The 15,748-nt window shown below is 37.8% G+C and overlaps 1 protein-coding gene across 9 annotated transcripts in view; it reads right to left on the reverse strand.

Annotated features, from left to right (window-relative positions):
• EXOC6B (exocyst complex component 6B) overlaps positions 1-15,748 on the reverse strand; it is a 603,982-nt gene that overhangs the window by 185,090 nt on the left and 403,144 nt on the right. The window contains exon 19 of one of the 9 annotated variants that reach the window (XR_008289404.1): positions 11,691-11,850. The exons of the other annotated variants lie outside the window; for them this stretch is intronic. The gene's annotated coding sequence lies outside the window, so the exon portion shown is untranslated. The remainder of the gene's footprint in view (positions 1-11,690; positions 11,851-15,748) is intronic. 9 annotated transcript variants of the gene reach the window in all.

Raw genomic sequence — 15,748 nt, forward strand, 5'->3', positions numbered from 1 at the left:
ACCCACTGGAGACCTGGAACAGACACCACACCAAGGAGAGCCATGGAGTTCAACACACTTACAGGCCCTGGGTGAACAATCAGAGGGGGCGGATCAATGCTGTGAGGAGCCCTGTGGGTTTTCAACAATGAGAGCAGGAATGGAGTGAAGGAAGGAAGATGAGACTACAGCAGATGCCCAGAGACAGCAGTGCAGATCAGAAGCCAGAAAAAAGGGTAAGAAACTGTCATCTCTTGGGCATTACTCTATGCCCATTACTCTATGCCCAAGATTTGCTACAGCCTAAACAGTTGGCATCTTGTGCTATTTCACTTAATTCTCAGAATTACCGCAAGAAGTTGGGATTATTTTTTTCTTTTAGATAAATAAACTAAGGCTCTCTGTGAAGTTCAGAAATGTAGACAAATTCATAGAGTTATGGGTATTTCCACCCAGTCCTAAATCTGTATCTTTCCACTAAACCATCACCTAAAAAGCAGTAGTAAATCTTTTACTGTCTTACACCGAAATACTGAGCAAAAACTGGTCCAGATGTTAACAAGGTTAACGGCTTATCCAAGGCATAGACTAGGCCCAAACAGGTAAGATAGTGGTAGCTCAGGAGCCAACTCTTCAAATACTGAGTAGCAGCAGGGACATACTTTGTAACTTGTAACCCAACATGATTATCAAGGCCAAGATATTTAAAGGACCCGACAAGGTGAACATGGAGATGTTGTGAAAATCAAACAGCTACAAGCCCCATTAAGCCAGAGGCTGAAGAAGATAGCATTGGAAAGGCTTCTTTCAGTGGCCAAAACAGATTGCCAGGGAGAAGCACAACTAGACTGGTAACATGAAAATAAGATAGATCTGAGTCAGAAAGTCCCCTAGCTGTGTAATTTGGGGTAAATTAGTTGATACTTCTGATTCCTTATTCAACTCAAAATAGTAAATAGCTTATTAATCTTAACATAGTCACAAGAAACACAATTTGGCTTTCATGTCCATATCAACATATATCAATCAATGACGCTAAATGCACTTATACATGATCATGCCTTATTCTACTCTAACACACAAAGTTATTTAACTGCCCTCCAATCACTTTTCTCCCGACTTCCCCTCAAGCTAATTATTTCCAAACAAAATGATAATTGCAGAAAATCATGTTTTCATTGTCAAATATTTTTCTAACTCTAGAAAGCACTTTGGGACTTTTCTAATTCACAGTCCACTATCCATTCTCTCTTTCACTTCTAGTTTCCATTACCACCACACTGTCCATAGGTGTTCAAAGAAAGGATAAACGCAGACTCAGGCAATGACAAGCAACGCGCCATGCAATAAAAATTGGTGGTTTCACCAATTTTTTCACCCTCTTCATTAAGTAATCTTATTACGAAGCAGATTCTTTCCAAGAACATACAGCCAACGTCTCTAGGACAGGGTAAGAATTTGGGACTTAGGGAAACCTAAACTGATGAAATGGCCCATAAAAATGCCTTTTGGATACCTCTAGGAAGACTTTCAAATCAGCCTAATGACACCTAGGCTGTATCTCATGAAGATGTAATAGTGTCCGTGTATGGAGAACCTGCAAGAATAAACGTAGAATGCCAGAAAAGATGAAAAATGAGGTAAGAATTGCCATATTTTGAACACACAAGAAACCTGGGGTGCAGGGCGGTTTGAGTCACAGGGTCTTAGAACTAGTTCAATAGGCAACATCATGCTGCCTCTCGATGCATCTACAATATTTACATACTCCAAGACAGTCAACAAACATCACCTAAATGAATTAAAAGTCCACTACCACCCACTACGAAAGCATTTTAGTTCATAGTATTTTTCAATCTAGTTACATTTTTTTTTTTTTAAGTTTTAAGAAGGGGAGAGGAGTAAACTGGTGACAAGTTCATAATGTTAATTCAAAATCAGGCTTATGGCCATAGAGAGAACCATCACCACTGGGTGTGAGTCAAGACCCAAGAAAATACTTTTTTGGTTTTCACCATGTAGCTTTTTGATAACCAAATCAACTTACTCACTTACTGCAAAAATATACTCAGACTTGGGGCGCCTGGGTGGCTCAGTCAGTTAAGCGTCCGACTTCGGCTCAGGTCATGATCTCGCAGTCCGTGAGTTTGAGCCCCACGTCAGGCTCTGTGCTGACCGCTCAGAGCCTGGAGCCTGCTTCAGATTCTGTGTCTCCCTCTCTCTCTGACCCTCCCCTGTTCATGCTCTGTCTCTCTCTGTCTCAAAAATAAGTAAACGTTAAAAAAATTTTAAAAAATATACTCAGATTCATGTTCTGTAATTCAAATTATCCTCTCTACCTCCGCCTCTACTTACTGTCTGTCTTCCTTGTATCACAATACTTTACACAGAGTGATATACTGCACTGTCATATAATGCATGTACATTTTCTCGAAAAGCATATGGTCTGAAAGGAAAGAAACTATGGCATCAAAACTGCAAAGCAGGTACACACTGATACGTAACTGTATGTCTTGGAGGTATCTAATTCTCTTTACAAAAAGGGAGATATCCATTGTTTCTTACACAAAGACACAAACACAATTAAGACAAATGTTTAGAAATCTCACAGACTCCTTAAAAGACATACAGAAAGCTTAATATTCATCACTTTCTCTTTTTTAAATTTTAATGTTTATTTATTTTTCAGAGACAGACAGAGTGTGAGTGGAGGAGGGGCAGAGAGAGAGGGAGACACAGAATTTGAAGCAGGCTCCAGGCTCTGAGCTGTCAGCATAGGGCCCATCGTGGGGCTCGAACCCACGAAGGGTGAGATCATGACGTGAGCCGAAGTCAGACGCTTAACCAACTGAGCCACCCAGGCACCCCAGTATTCATTACTTTCAATTACCATGTACTTCAATTACACGATACTAAGTTCTATGTCAGAGAACACAAATGAATAGAGGTGAGGAGCTCAGAGAAAGCATCGCCATCATCAATCCCACCACTATCTCTACCATCGCCAGACTGGCTGCCTTCATTTATTAAGCATTGACTATGTCCAAATGTTTTGAACACGTTCTCACATAACTCTTGCAAGAACCCCATGAAGTATTTAACCCTTGATTTATACATGTGAGTACAGAGGAGTTAAACTATAGAGTGTATCTTGCAAGTGGTGAAGCTGGGATGTGAACCCAGCCCTGTCAGACACCAAAGACTTAATAATCATTTGATTCTGCTTCCCAGTAAAGGGACTTTGGTAATTGCCATGCGTTTCTGTTGCTCCATGACTTGGGATAAGGGAATGGAGAGGACAAGAAAAATCACACAAGTCTAAAAGGCCAGGATACTGAGCGAGAGGTTTTTTCTCCCTTCTGCATTAAGGAAGCATCAAAAGAAAGCTCAGTTCACAGTAGGACTCCAACCACAGCTCTCTGTCAGCTTACTGGGATCAGACCCTGACTCCAAGATCACCAAGGATCTTGGCTTAGTCACTGCAAATGGCCAAAGCCAAATTTCTCTTTCTCTCGATAATCTTAGCAAGTTTCAAAGTAAGACAAATGCAAAGTGCCAGGAACTGTTCTGTGAAAGAGAGCTGTCTTTTTCACACCAACTTTCTCTTTTGCTTTTGCTTCCTGAATAACACTCCCTTGCTTACATTTTGGTTTTGTCAAATTTTTTCTTTCTCAAGTCATGTAATGAGTTATTTCACTGTGAGACATAGAAAAGTTCAGATGCAGAAACTGATCTAGCAAGGCAAGTAAGAGCTCTGCAGAGAGAATGTAAAGCCATGCTATAAAGCGCTCCCTTTCTGTTTACCTGGTGCCTCTGCTCCCTTAACCTTCTATTCTGACCTTTACTGTAGGCATTCCCTTTAATATGGACCCTTGTCTTATTTCTGCCTGCCCCAGGGAACTTGATTTTTGATTGCTAACTTGCTTTCCTTTATTGAATAAGAAAGCTACCTTGTTCCTTTTTCCTCAATAGCCCATAGCTATGGATAAGACCAATTCATTCCAGAGCACTGGGTCTCCTATTTATTTAGGGTGGACATTCATTAAGTTATATTTGGAGGAATAGAACTCTGGGTCTTCGCATAAGTTTTTGTCATCTGGGACCCATGCCTGGAACTTGGTTTCCCATGTGCTGCAGAAATTCCATGAACAAATTTTTACTTCACCATTATACTTAAACCATCTAAAAAAATCACACATCTGGGTGCCTGGGTGGCCCAGTTGGTCAAGCAACTGACTCTTGATCTTGACTCAGGTCATGATCTCACGGTTCCTGAAATCAAGCTCCCCGTCAGGCTCTGCACTGACAGCGTGGAGCCTGCTTGGGATTCTCTCTCTCTTTTTCTCTCTTTCTGCTGATCCCCCGACTCATGCTTTCTCTCTCTCTCTCAAAATAAATAAACAGACTTAAAAAAAAATCACACATCCTCTCCAAGTAGATTTTCCCACAATTGAATTCATGTCTTTACAATCCTGCCCAAAGAACATTCTTCAAGTCAGAAAATCTGTATAAATATCTACTCACTAAAATCATGTACAAATCCCCATTCTAGACAAATGAAAGTTTCCTAACAGCTAAAACAAACAAACAAACAAACAAACAAAGAAAAGAAGTGAAGCCCAAGGATGGTAGTCAAAGTATCCTGGACAACATATATAGTGTCATTTGAGCCATCAGTAGAGCCTACAATGAGATGGTGAGCCCCTAGTAATCAAAAATAAGTAATCAAAAATAAGATTACCCTTAGTAATCAAAAATAAGAAAAACATAAAAAAAAAAAATAAGGGTAAACAATCTCTACCTTACTTGTCATGAAACAATTAAGAAGTCCAAAGAAAAAAGCATAGTCCAAACAGAACTTGGAGTATACACTACTCAGGATGTGGATGGAAGGAGAGGAGGGATTTACTGGTTCTGAGACCTAGCCACTTGCTTCACTTTCTTATCCTCAGTCACCTTTCAAGAAACATAAGAACCCTTTAAAAAGAACAACAACACTGTTTGCTATGTGTGCTTTTATTGAGGTATAATTACAAACAGTACATGTGCAAATCTTAAGAACATAGCTTGATGATCTTTACGCGTACAAAAACCTATAAAGCTGCCATCAAGATCAAGATAAGAGAACCCTTCCATACACTGGAAAGTTCCTCATGGCCCTTTCAAATCAGTAAACCCACATAGATTATAGCCACACAGATCAGTTTTGCCTGTTCTTGAACTTCATATAAAAAGAACCCTATAGCCTTCTTTTGTGCCTAGCTTTTTAAATTCAGCATGTTTTTGAGATTCATCCATGTGACTGCATGTAACTATAGTTTGTTCTTTTTTATTGCTGAGGAGCATGAATAAATCACAAGTTGTTTATTAATTTTTTCTACTAGTATATATTTGGGGTTGTTTCTATTTGGGAGCTATTCTGAATGAAGTCTTTCAGTGGAAATTCATTTTCCTTGGAAAGATATTCAGGAGTGAGATTGTTAGATTACAGAGTAGCTGTATGTTTAATTTTATTAGAAACTGCCAAACTTTTGGGGCGCCTGGGTGGCTCAGTCAGTTGATCGTCTGACTCTTGATTTCAGCTCAGGTCATGATCCCGGGGTCATGGTATCAAGCCTCCTCAGGGGCTCTGAACTGAGCGTGGAGCCTGCTTAAGATTCGCTTTTTCCCTCTGCCCCTCTCCCCTACTTGTTTGCACTCTCTCTCTCTCTCTCTCTCTCTCTCAAAAAACAAAACAAATCCCCCCCAAAAAAACCTGCCAGTTTTTCAGAATGATTGTGCCATTTCACACTCTCAGGAGCAATGTATGGGAGTTGTTCCACAGTCTCTCCAATACTTGATACTGTAAGTCTTTTTAATTCATACTATTGTGCCAGTCTATAGAGGTAACATTGTAGTTTCAATTTGTATTCTTTCATGAGTAATTCTATTAAAACATATTTTCACATGTGTACTGGTCAAATGGATACCCTCTTCTAAAAAGTACCTGTTCAAGTTTATTGTCCATGTTGGTAGTGGATGGAGGTGGGGAATAGCTAATAGATTTTTATTTATTTTTTTAAAAAGTTTTTATTTAAATTCCAGTTAGCTAACATACGGTGTAATATTAGTTACACATATACAATACAGTGATTCAGGATAGGCACCTTTGTTGAAAACCAAGGGACCACACGTGTGGGAGTCTATTTTGGGACTCTCTATTCTGTTCCATTGATCTTTCAGTCAAACTTTATGCCAATACTTCACTCTCTTCCTTACTAAATAAAGCTTTATAGTAAATATAGAAATTAGGCAGTATAAAGTTCTCTAACATTCTTCTTTTTCAAAATAGTTTTATTTTAGGTTTTTGAATTTTTATATAAATTTTAAAAATAGCTTATTAACATCGATACTCATTTCCTTCAAGATTGGTATGACTAGGGGCGCCTGGGTGGCTCAGTCGGTTGGGCGTCCGACTTCGGCTCAGGTCATGATCTCACAGTCCGGGAATTCAAGCCCCGCGTCAAGCTCTGTGCTGACAGCTCAGAGCCTGGAGCCTGTTTCAGATTCTGTGTCTCCCTCTCTCTGACCCTCCCCCATTCATGCTCTGTCTCTCTCTGTCTCAAAAATAAACGTTAAAAAAAAAATTTAAAAGATTGGTATGACTACTACAATTCCACATACATAGAAGAAATGTTAATTCATTATATATCATGGATGCCTTAGGGCACTGAGGTTTAATTCTCACCCAGAAGTCTGGTAGAGAAGAGCTGCTAAAGAGTAACTTTGGAAGAATTGACATTTTAATAATACTGAGTCCATAAATACAGTAAACTTTTCTATTTAACTAGATCTTCTTTAATTTTGTTTGGTAATGTTTTGAGTGCACAACTTTAGCACATATTTTGTTACAGAGTATTTCCTGCTTTTTGATGTCGTATACTACACTGATTTTTCATTTCAGATTCGAATTCCTCTTGATTAGCACAAAGAAACAGACCTATTTTTTGCACAGTGACCTTGTATCTTGTGATATGGCAAACTTAGTTCCACTACCATTTTTTAAAGATCTCGTAGGAGGCAAGGGAAACAAAAGCAAAAATGAACTATTGGAGCCTCATCAAGATAAAAAGCTGGTGCAGCCACTCTGGAAAACAGTACAGAAGTTCCTCAAAAAGTTAAAAATAGAACTACCCTACCACCCAGCAATTGCACTACTAGGTATTTATCCAAAGGATACAAAAATGCTGATTTGAAGGGGCACATGCACCCCAATGTTTATAGCAGCACTATCAACAATAGCCAAAGTATGGAAAGAGCTCAAATGTCCATCGACTGATGAAGGGATAAAGAAGATGTGGTTTATATATACAATGGAATATTACTCGGTGACCAAAAAGAATCAAATCTTGCCATTTGCAACAATGTGGATGGAACTAGTGTGTATTACACTAAGACAAATAAGTCAGTCAGAGAAAGTCAAGTATCATTTGATTTCACTCATATGTGTAATTTAAGAAACAAAACAGATGAACATAGGGAAAGGAAGGAAAAATAAAATAAGATCAAAACAGAGAGGGAGGCAAACTATAAGAGATTCTTAAATACAGAGAACAAACAGGGTTGCTGGAGGGGAAGTTGGTGGGTATGGGCTAAATGGGCATTAAGGGCATTAAGGAGGACACTTATTGGCATTAGCACAGGGTGTTGTATGTGAGTGACGAATCACTAAATTCTACTACTGAAATCAATACTAAACCATATGTTAACTAACTTGAATTTAAATTAAAAAAGAAAATACGGTGCTGAAGAAAGTAAAAAAAAATAAATAAATAAAAAATCCTTTAGGATTTTCTATATCAGCAATTGTGTTATCTTTTTAAAAAGAAAAACGTTTCATTCACTCCCCCTTTCAATTAGCACTCTTTTTATTTCTTTTACTTGTCACTTTGCATTAACTAGCTCCAATAGTGTGTTGAATTGGAATGGTGAGAGCAGACATACCTGTCTTGTTCCTGATCTTAGAGGTCAAACATTCAGTCTTTTACCATTAAGTAAAATGTTAGCTGTAGGTTTTCATAGATACCCTTTTATTAGATTAAATAAGACTAGATTGGTCTGCTAAGAAGTTTTGGTTTTTTTTTTTTTTTTGACAGGGTGTCCATTTTTGCTAAATGCTTTCTCTACATCTCCTGAGATTCTCTCTCTCTCTCTCACTCACACACACACACACTAAATAAGTTTCTTTTTTTTTTTTTTAAGAGAGAGAGTGAGCATGAGCAGGGGAGGGGCAGAGACACAAGGTGAGAGAATTCGAAGTAGGCTCCATGCTGTCAGCGTGCAGAGCCCAGCACAGAGCTCAAGCTCATGAACCACGAGATCATGACCTCAGTTGAAATTAAGAGTCAGACGTTTAACTGACTGAGCCACCCAGGTGCCCCAAATAAGCTTATTTCTAATAAAGACATTAAATTTATATTTTATAAACTTCCAATGAAGAGACTCCAAACTCGGATTATTTTGCCAGTGAATTCTATCAAGTATTAATCGAAGAAATTAAACCAATTCTAGACAAAATCTATTGCAAAAGAGAGATGGGGAGAAAACATTTCTAAACTCATTTTATGAGACCAACATTACCCTGGTGGCAAAATCAAAGGCAAAGACAATACAAGAACAGAAAACTATATACCAACATCCTGCATAAACACACATACACAATTTCAACACGTTAGCAAATCAATGATATATTACGTCTAAGTGGGTAATTACATAAACATGTCTTACGATTTCTAATTTATTTCTGTGGCAGATGGCAAACATAGTCAGTTAGATTTTACTCCTTTTAAATTTATTGAGACATGTTTTACGGTCCAGAATATGCTCTAGCTTAGTGAATGTTCCATGTACACTAAAAAACAGCTGGTCGTGGTAGAAGGCCAATTAAGTCAAGTTGTTTTACTGTGGTTCAAGTCTTCTATACCCTTACTGACATTGTGTCTACTTGTTTTATTGGTTATGGAAGGAGTGTTAAAATAATCAGCTGTACCTGTGAATCTGTCTATTTATCTTTCCAGTTCTGTCAGTTTTTATTCATGCAGTTTGAAGATCTGTTACTGAGTGTGGACACTTTAAAGGTTCTGTACCGTGCTCATTCTCTCCTTTCCTTCTGGGTCTCCAAGAACATAAGTGTTATACATTTATGTATGTATGTGTGTATGTATGTATTTATTTTGAGAGAGACAGAGACAGCATGAGTGGGGAAGGGGCACAGAGAGAAGAGAGAGAATCTCAACTAGTCTCTGTGCTGCCCACCAGAGCCAGATGTGGGGTTGGAACTCATAAAACTGTGAGATCATGACCTGAGCTGAAATCAGAGTTGGACACTCAACCGACTGAGCCACCCAGGCACCCCATTTGTTATGCCTTTCAACTGTGTTCCATCTCTCTTTTAAGCCCTATTTCATTTTTTTAAATTAAAAGTATATTTTTTTTCTTTTTTCTATGCATTTACATTTTGGTGGTGTCTATAGACCATTGAGTTAAATTATCTTGACTTCTGCTTCATTGAATCTCTTCTTAAACACATTTAATCCATTTTTAAGAGCTCACATAATGAGCTCTTCATTACAAATCCTATATTTTGCTATTCTAAAACACACATTTGAGTGGCACCTAGGTGGTTCAGTCGGTTAAGCGTCCGACTTCGGCTCAGGTCATGATCTCATGGTTCGTGGGTTCGAGCCCCACATCAGGCTCTGTGCTGACAGCTCAGAGCCTGGAGCCTGCTTCGGATTCTGTGTCTCCCTCTCTCTCTGCCCCTCCCCTGCTCATGCTCTGTCTCTGTCTCTCAAAAATAAATAAATGTAAAAAAAAATTAAAAAAAAACACATTTGATTCCTAATATCTGTTCAAATAATCTTTTTTTGTGTCTTGTTCATTATTTCCTCTGTTTTCTTTAACATATGTATCAGTTATTTTGAAATCTCTACTAGCATATCTGGATTATCTAACGATCTGCTTCTATTGACTGTTTTAACTTTTGATTGCAGGTCAGTTTTTCTGCTTATTATCATGTTAAGAAACTTTGTTTCACATACTACACATTGCAGATAAGATGCTACAGAGGGGTTAGATTATGTTATCTTCCTCAGCAGAGTTTTGAGTTTTGTTCAGGCAGGTAGTGGATCCTCTCTCATTCTGTCATGCTTGTTTTTAAAGTTACAGTGGGTTTATTTTAATTTCATCCTTTATCTTAGGACCTTCTCCCTAATCCCTGCAAATGGCCTTACTGAATGTTTAAACAGAAATGCAAATGTTTAAACACAAAGGCCATGTGTTCATCAGGTCTCTGTGTGGGTCCAATCCTCAATGTCTCTGCTGTGCACTTTTTGAATATTTGCTCAGCTATCAATATTTCAGCAGCTGATGTCTTCTACAGCTCCAGAGTAGGCCCTATTTTATGAAACTTAGAAATTAGCCAGGGACTGAAGGAGAATTTTATAAAGACATTGGGCAGGGGGGGGGGGGGGGGGGGCGGGGCTCTTTCTCTGTGTTTCTTTTTTCTTTGGTACCCTGTTCCTCTAAAACCTGTTGTAATTTACATCCCAAGAATTGATCCCTTCCTTTTTTGGACAATTCTGTTTCTATATTTTGTATATAAGTATACAGATATAAAAATATAAATATAAAAATATTTATGACTAAAGAATAAGTCTCACTCCCTCATTTGAGCTATGAGATCATACCCAGGACCCAAAGAACCTTTTTAATTTACCAATATATACCAACCAGAAAAAAAACGATAATAGCCATTTAAAGAATTTTCCCTGGCCAATAATTTTATGTGCCCTTGTCTTGATTTCCATTTTCAGTTTGGCAAACGTTTTTGCTTTATAATGAAAATGCATTCATATATGGCATTCATATATTCATATAAAGTCAAATTCACAATAAAGGATTAAGAGTATATATAGCCAGTTAGTCAGTACATTCCCATTACAAAACAACAAAAATACCAGCAGATACACCTTGACTTGTATGTTCTACTGACATAGACGACAACAGGGTTAAATATTAAATTGCCAGTGTAAATATTAAATATTAAATATGTGATTTAATGAAAACAAACATTAAATACAGTGCCATGGAACACTGAATTTAACCTTTGCCTCAATTTTGTCATCTGTAAAGTAGGATTGTTATGATGGTTAAATAGAAACAATTCCTATGATTTACCACACTACCTGGTACTGGTAAGTACTCAGTAAATGTCTTCTGATTATTATAATATTTATTCCTGTGATCCAGAGCATGGAAGACAGCTGAAAAGACACTGGGTATATCTGCTTAAAATGTAAGTATTTTTTGAGCTCATAATATTTTACTAACCATTTATGCCTTTTATAGAGTCAGATGATTTTCCTCTTTTTAACCAAAAAATTCTGTTCACGCAAAAAGTGGAAAGTGTACTTCCCGTTCTGAAGCAAATCAAGGAGAACATGCAATTAAGTGCTAAATTGAGCAGAATAAACTCTAAGTGCTATATGATTTTAGAAGAAACGGTTATGAGGCCAAAACAGTCAGAGAAAGCTTCACAAAAGTGGTAAGGCTTACGGGGTGACCTTCGTTACATCCCAATAACAACAACATGGAAATGTTTTCAAGTGGCTTCCAATTTGAAATGAGGTCATATAAAGGACTCTACAAATAACAATTATTACTACACAAACCTCCATAGAATAAGAAGTCCTCAAATGAGAAATAAAAACTCTTCCTTTCTCTTTCCTCAATTCCTGTTCAGGTTAAAGGTCAACTTCATCAAGTCATCTCATTAACACAGAAATGTCTTTGAAGGGATTCAGTCCTTGCCATGCTTGACATTTCACCAGACTGCAACCAAGATGCCAAAGAATCAGATTCAAATATTAATGAGGAAAAGGTCACGATGAGGTAATCTCCAAAGTTCTACTAGTTCCTGTTTTCTGACCCTGTCCGATCCCCCTCTCCTTCTCCAGTCCTCGCTTACTACATACATTTACAATCACTGGCTTCATTTCAAGATATACCCTCTAAACTGTAATTTCACTTGAAGTGCATTTTAAGTGGAGGCCTCCCAGATGCTGATTTCTAATCCAAGGGTGATCTATAAAGGTATCGAGTTAAAATAAAAAGAGAGAGAATCAACTAAAAACTATACTCAATTTTGATATTTAACTACCAGAACAAAAAAAAAAAAAAAAGGAAGAAAAATAGGAAGAAGAAAAAAGAAACACTCTCTTTCAAACTTTCCAATAAGCTATTTAATAATGTGACAAAGCAGAGTGTATTAAAATATTAACCAAAGCTTCCAGGAAAACCTCTATAATCTCAATTGTTTATTCAAGACCTTTACAAACCTCATAAAAAATTAAGTGGGCTTGGAAAAAACACACCACAGCCATAGGAGAAAGTTTACAAAACACAATGGTACAGACGCCTGACTGTCTGCCAGCCAGTCGCTTTTAACTTCCACATACAACTTATTACTCAGTTCCTAACTGGTCAATACCCTAAATAAGAGCATTTCTCCTCCCAAACACCTCATTAGCCTGAGTTTCTTTTTTGCTTTTTTGAGCTAACGGATCCTGTAGGTGCTTTGGTTCATTATTTTCTGCCAGTACAAATACTTCATTTCAGAATATTTAAACCCTTAGGTTTTCTCTGAGGGAAATCATTTAAGATCTTCTTTACAACAATTTAATTAGCTCTGTGCTTAATCTTACTATGGGAGAACAGTGCATGAGCCACCACGTCCATTTTATGGCAAGTCGTAGTGAAAGCAAGACAGGACTAGAGGGGATGTGATACACAGAGAAAGAGCAAGGACTTTGGTTCATACTAAATTAAGTTCAAATCCTGGCCCTGTCACTTCTGTGCCCTTTAAGGAAAGTTGTCTAATCTTGGTTAGACTTAGCTTGTTCATCAGTATAATGAAGATAATGACACCGACCTTGCAGAAATTTATGCAATAAATGGGATAACAGACTGTAGAGACCTATACAGTATCTGGCACATAGTAGGGCCTCAATGAGTGGCAGGCAGTGTATTATAAAATATTCTTATCTTTGCGAGGAGTACTGCATATGGATCGAGGAAACTTTTAAATGAAAACTTGTTTGGGTCCCAGGCCGAATTAAATATTCCACATTTCCTGAAAAGTGGTTATAGAAAAATTCTATAACATGCAAATTCTAACATGAGCTGGATTCAATCAACTTTCATACACGTAGAAATCCACTCTGAGTTAATCATGTTGTAGAAAATTGAGCATGAAATAGGAATATTTCACTCAGTCTCAGTTTGGGAGAGCAAATACTCTTAAACCATTTATGTCTAAGGAAACATGCTGCATATTCTCCCCATCCCCATCTTTCCCCTTCTGAATGGTCCTACAGGAGCCGTAAAGAGGAAACTTTTCATCACAGTGTATCTGTGTGAAAGCAACAAAATATGTTAACAATTAGAAAAGAGGAAACCTGAAAGACTGCCTTGTTAATTAAGGAACTCGCTATCAAAGAACTCATTAAAAGGTAATGAAACCAAATGGCTATTAAAATAAATACCCACTGAATAAAGATTGCCTGGCTAACAGCCCTTCAGTATAGTTTTTCACAAACACTCTCAATAGTAAAGAGCCAGAAAAAGATGAAAAGCCACAATAATGCTACAACCAAGACTGAAAAAACAGAGATGAAGTTATCTTAAAGTAGAAGGCAGAAGCTGAATTAAGAAAAATGTTCCTACATTTTCTACATTCAGAATACATCAAACACTCTGTAAAAGTCTTCTACAATCTATCCCTTGATCTCAGAGACACTGAGAATTACATAATACAGAACTAGGCAGCTGTTCCTCTCTATACTTGTTACTCTGAGCCATTAAGTTAGAATGTGGCTTCCCCTATTCCTAGTACATCCCTCAACTACTTCCTGCCACCTAGCTTCTTTCTTAAATCGAAGTAGAAGCTGTGCATCTTGAAGAGATGACCTAAACTTATAGTTGAAGGCAAACTGTTGAAATATAATGTAATCTCAGAGGCGCAGTCCTTGAGTGAAGGAAGAACAAGAATGGAAGAATCTCTGTGACAGGACATGCTAGAAACTGACCATTTGCACTGTATCCCACAAGTTTAGAAACTTTTTAGAGATGCAGACAATGGTGACAGTAAGACACCACCTCCACTCAAAACAGAATATATGTGCAGACTATGTCAGTTGCCTGTTCATCATCCCTGCTCCCTTCTTCATTAACAAAATAATCCTTGGCAACATAAACAGAATATGACGTTTCTCAGCCTCTTGTCAGATATGGAAGACAAATGATTTGAAAGCAGAAATGTCTTCAGAAGCCCTTTTGCCCGATCCTTCCTTTTTTCTGCTATCTAAATATGTGATGGCTAAAATTCTGCCTTAGAACTTTGAGAAAAGGGTTAAGAAATGACAAATACCTTAGCCCTGACATTCCTGAGCCTCTGTGTGATTATAATTTCTGGAACTGTTATTATGTAAGGAAAAACAATCTTAGGTATGAAAGCCATTGAAGTTGATTAGCTGTAATAACTGGTAACTTAAAAGCCAGGAGAACCAGGAAATCAGAGGAGAGATGTGCATATCATTACATACATAAATAGTTTAGGGAAGGGATGAGACTGCCATTAAATGGGGAAGAGAAAAGGATGAAAGGCTGTCTACTACCCTTGTTTTCTGACAAGGATTCAATGTGTAAAGAACTACATCTGGGGTCAAGTAGGAGAATAAAATACCAGCACATGGCCCAAGTAAGAATGCCACAAAATGAAGAGAAAAAAAAAAGGGCATATCATCTGTGGTTATTTTACGTGTTAATTATATTTCATGTGTCAACTTGACTGGGCCACGGGGTGCTCAGATATATGGTCAAACATTACACTGGGTGCATTTGTGACAGTATTTTCAGATGAGATTAACATTTAAGTCAATAGACTGAGTAAAGCAAATCCTCTCCCTAATGTGGATGGGCCTCATCCAATCAGTAGAAGGCCTGAATAGAACAAAAAGGCATATCCTCCTGTGAGGAAGAAGGAACTCCTGCCTAACTGCCTTGAACTGGGACATCAGTCTTTTCCAGACTTCAGACTTGAACTAAAAAACAGCTCTTACTGGGTCTTGAGCCTGCAGGCTTTCAATCCAGAATTTACACAAACTTCCTGAGTCTCCAGCTTAACAACTGCAGATCTCAGGACTCCTCAGACTCCATAATCATGTGGGCCAATTCCTACAATAAACCTTTCATACACACACACACACACACACACACACACACACACACACACACACACTATTGGTTCTGTTTCTCTGGAGAATCCTGACTAATACAGGATCCAAAAGACTTCTAGAATTCTCAAACCTCAGAAAAGTATGTATTAGAGGATACAAAGAAAACTTTCAAGAAACTCTTTGATATCATCATCTAAAAGGTGGAATAAATCATTTTCAATAAAAGAGGAGCATAAAGCAATAAGGAGAAAATAGTGTGAGGTGAAATAACATGACAAATCCAAGAGTCAGCAGGAATTACAAAGAGAGATGGATAAGATAAAAGGACACCAAAAGCACAGTAACTAAATTAAATTCCATACGAGAGGGAATAAGTGCAGGATTTGCACTAAGGAAAATTAACCAAGTTATATGGAAAACAAACATGAGACCTTCTCTCCCAGAACTTGGACAACTGGTCTAAAGCTAAAAATTATAAGAGAGAAGATGATCAG

Source organism: Acinonyx jubatus, chromosome A3, assembly GCF_027475565.1.
Source record: "Acinonyx jubatus isolate Ajub_Pintada_27869175 chromosome A3, VMU_Ajub_asm_v1.0, whole genome shotgun sequence".
In the NCBI taxonomy this organism is placed as follows: Eukaryota; Metazoa; Chordata; class Mammalia; order Carnivora; family Felidae; genus Acinonyx; species Acinonyx jubatus.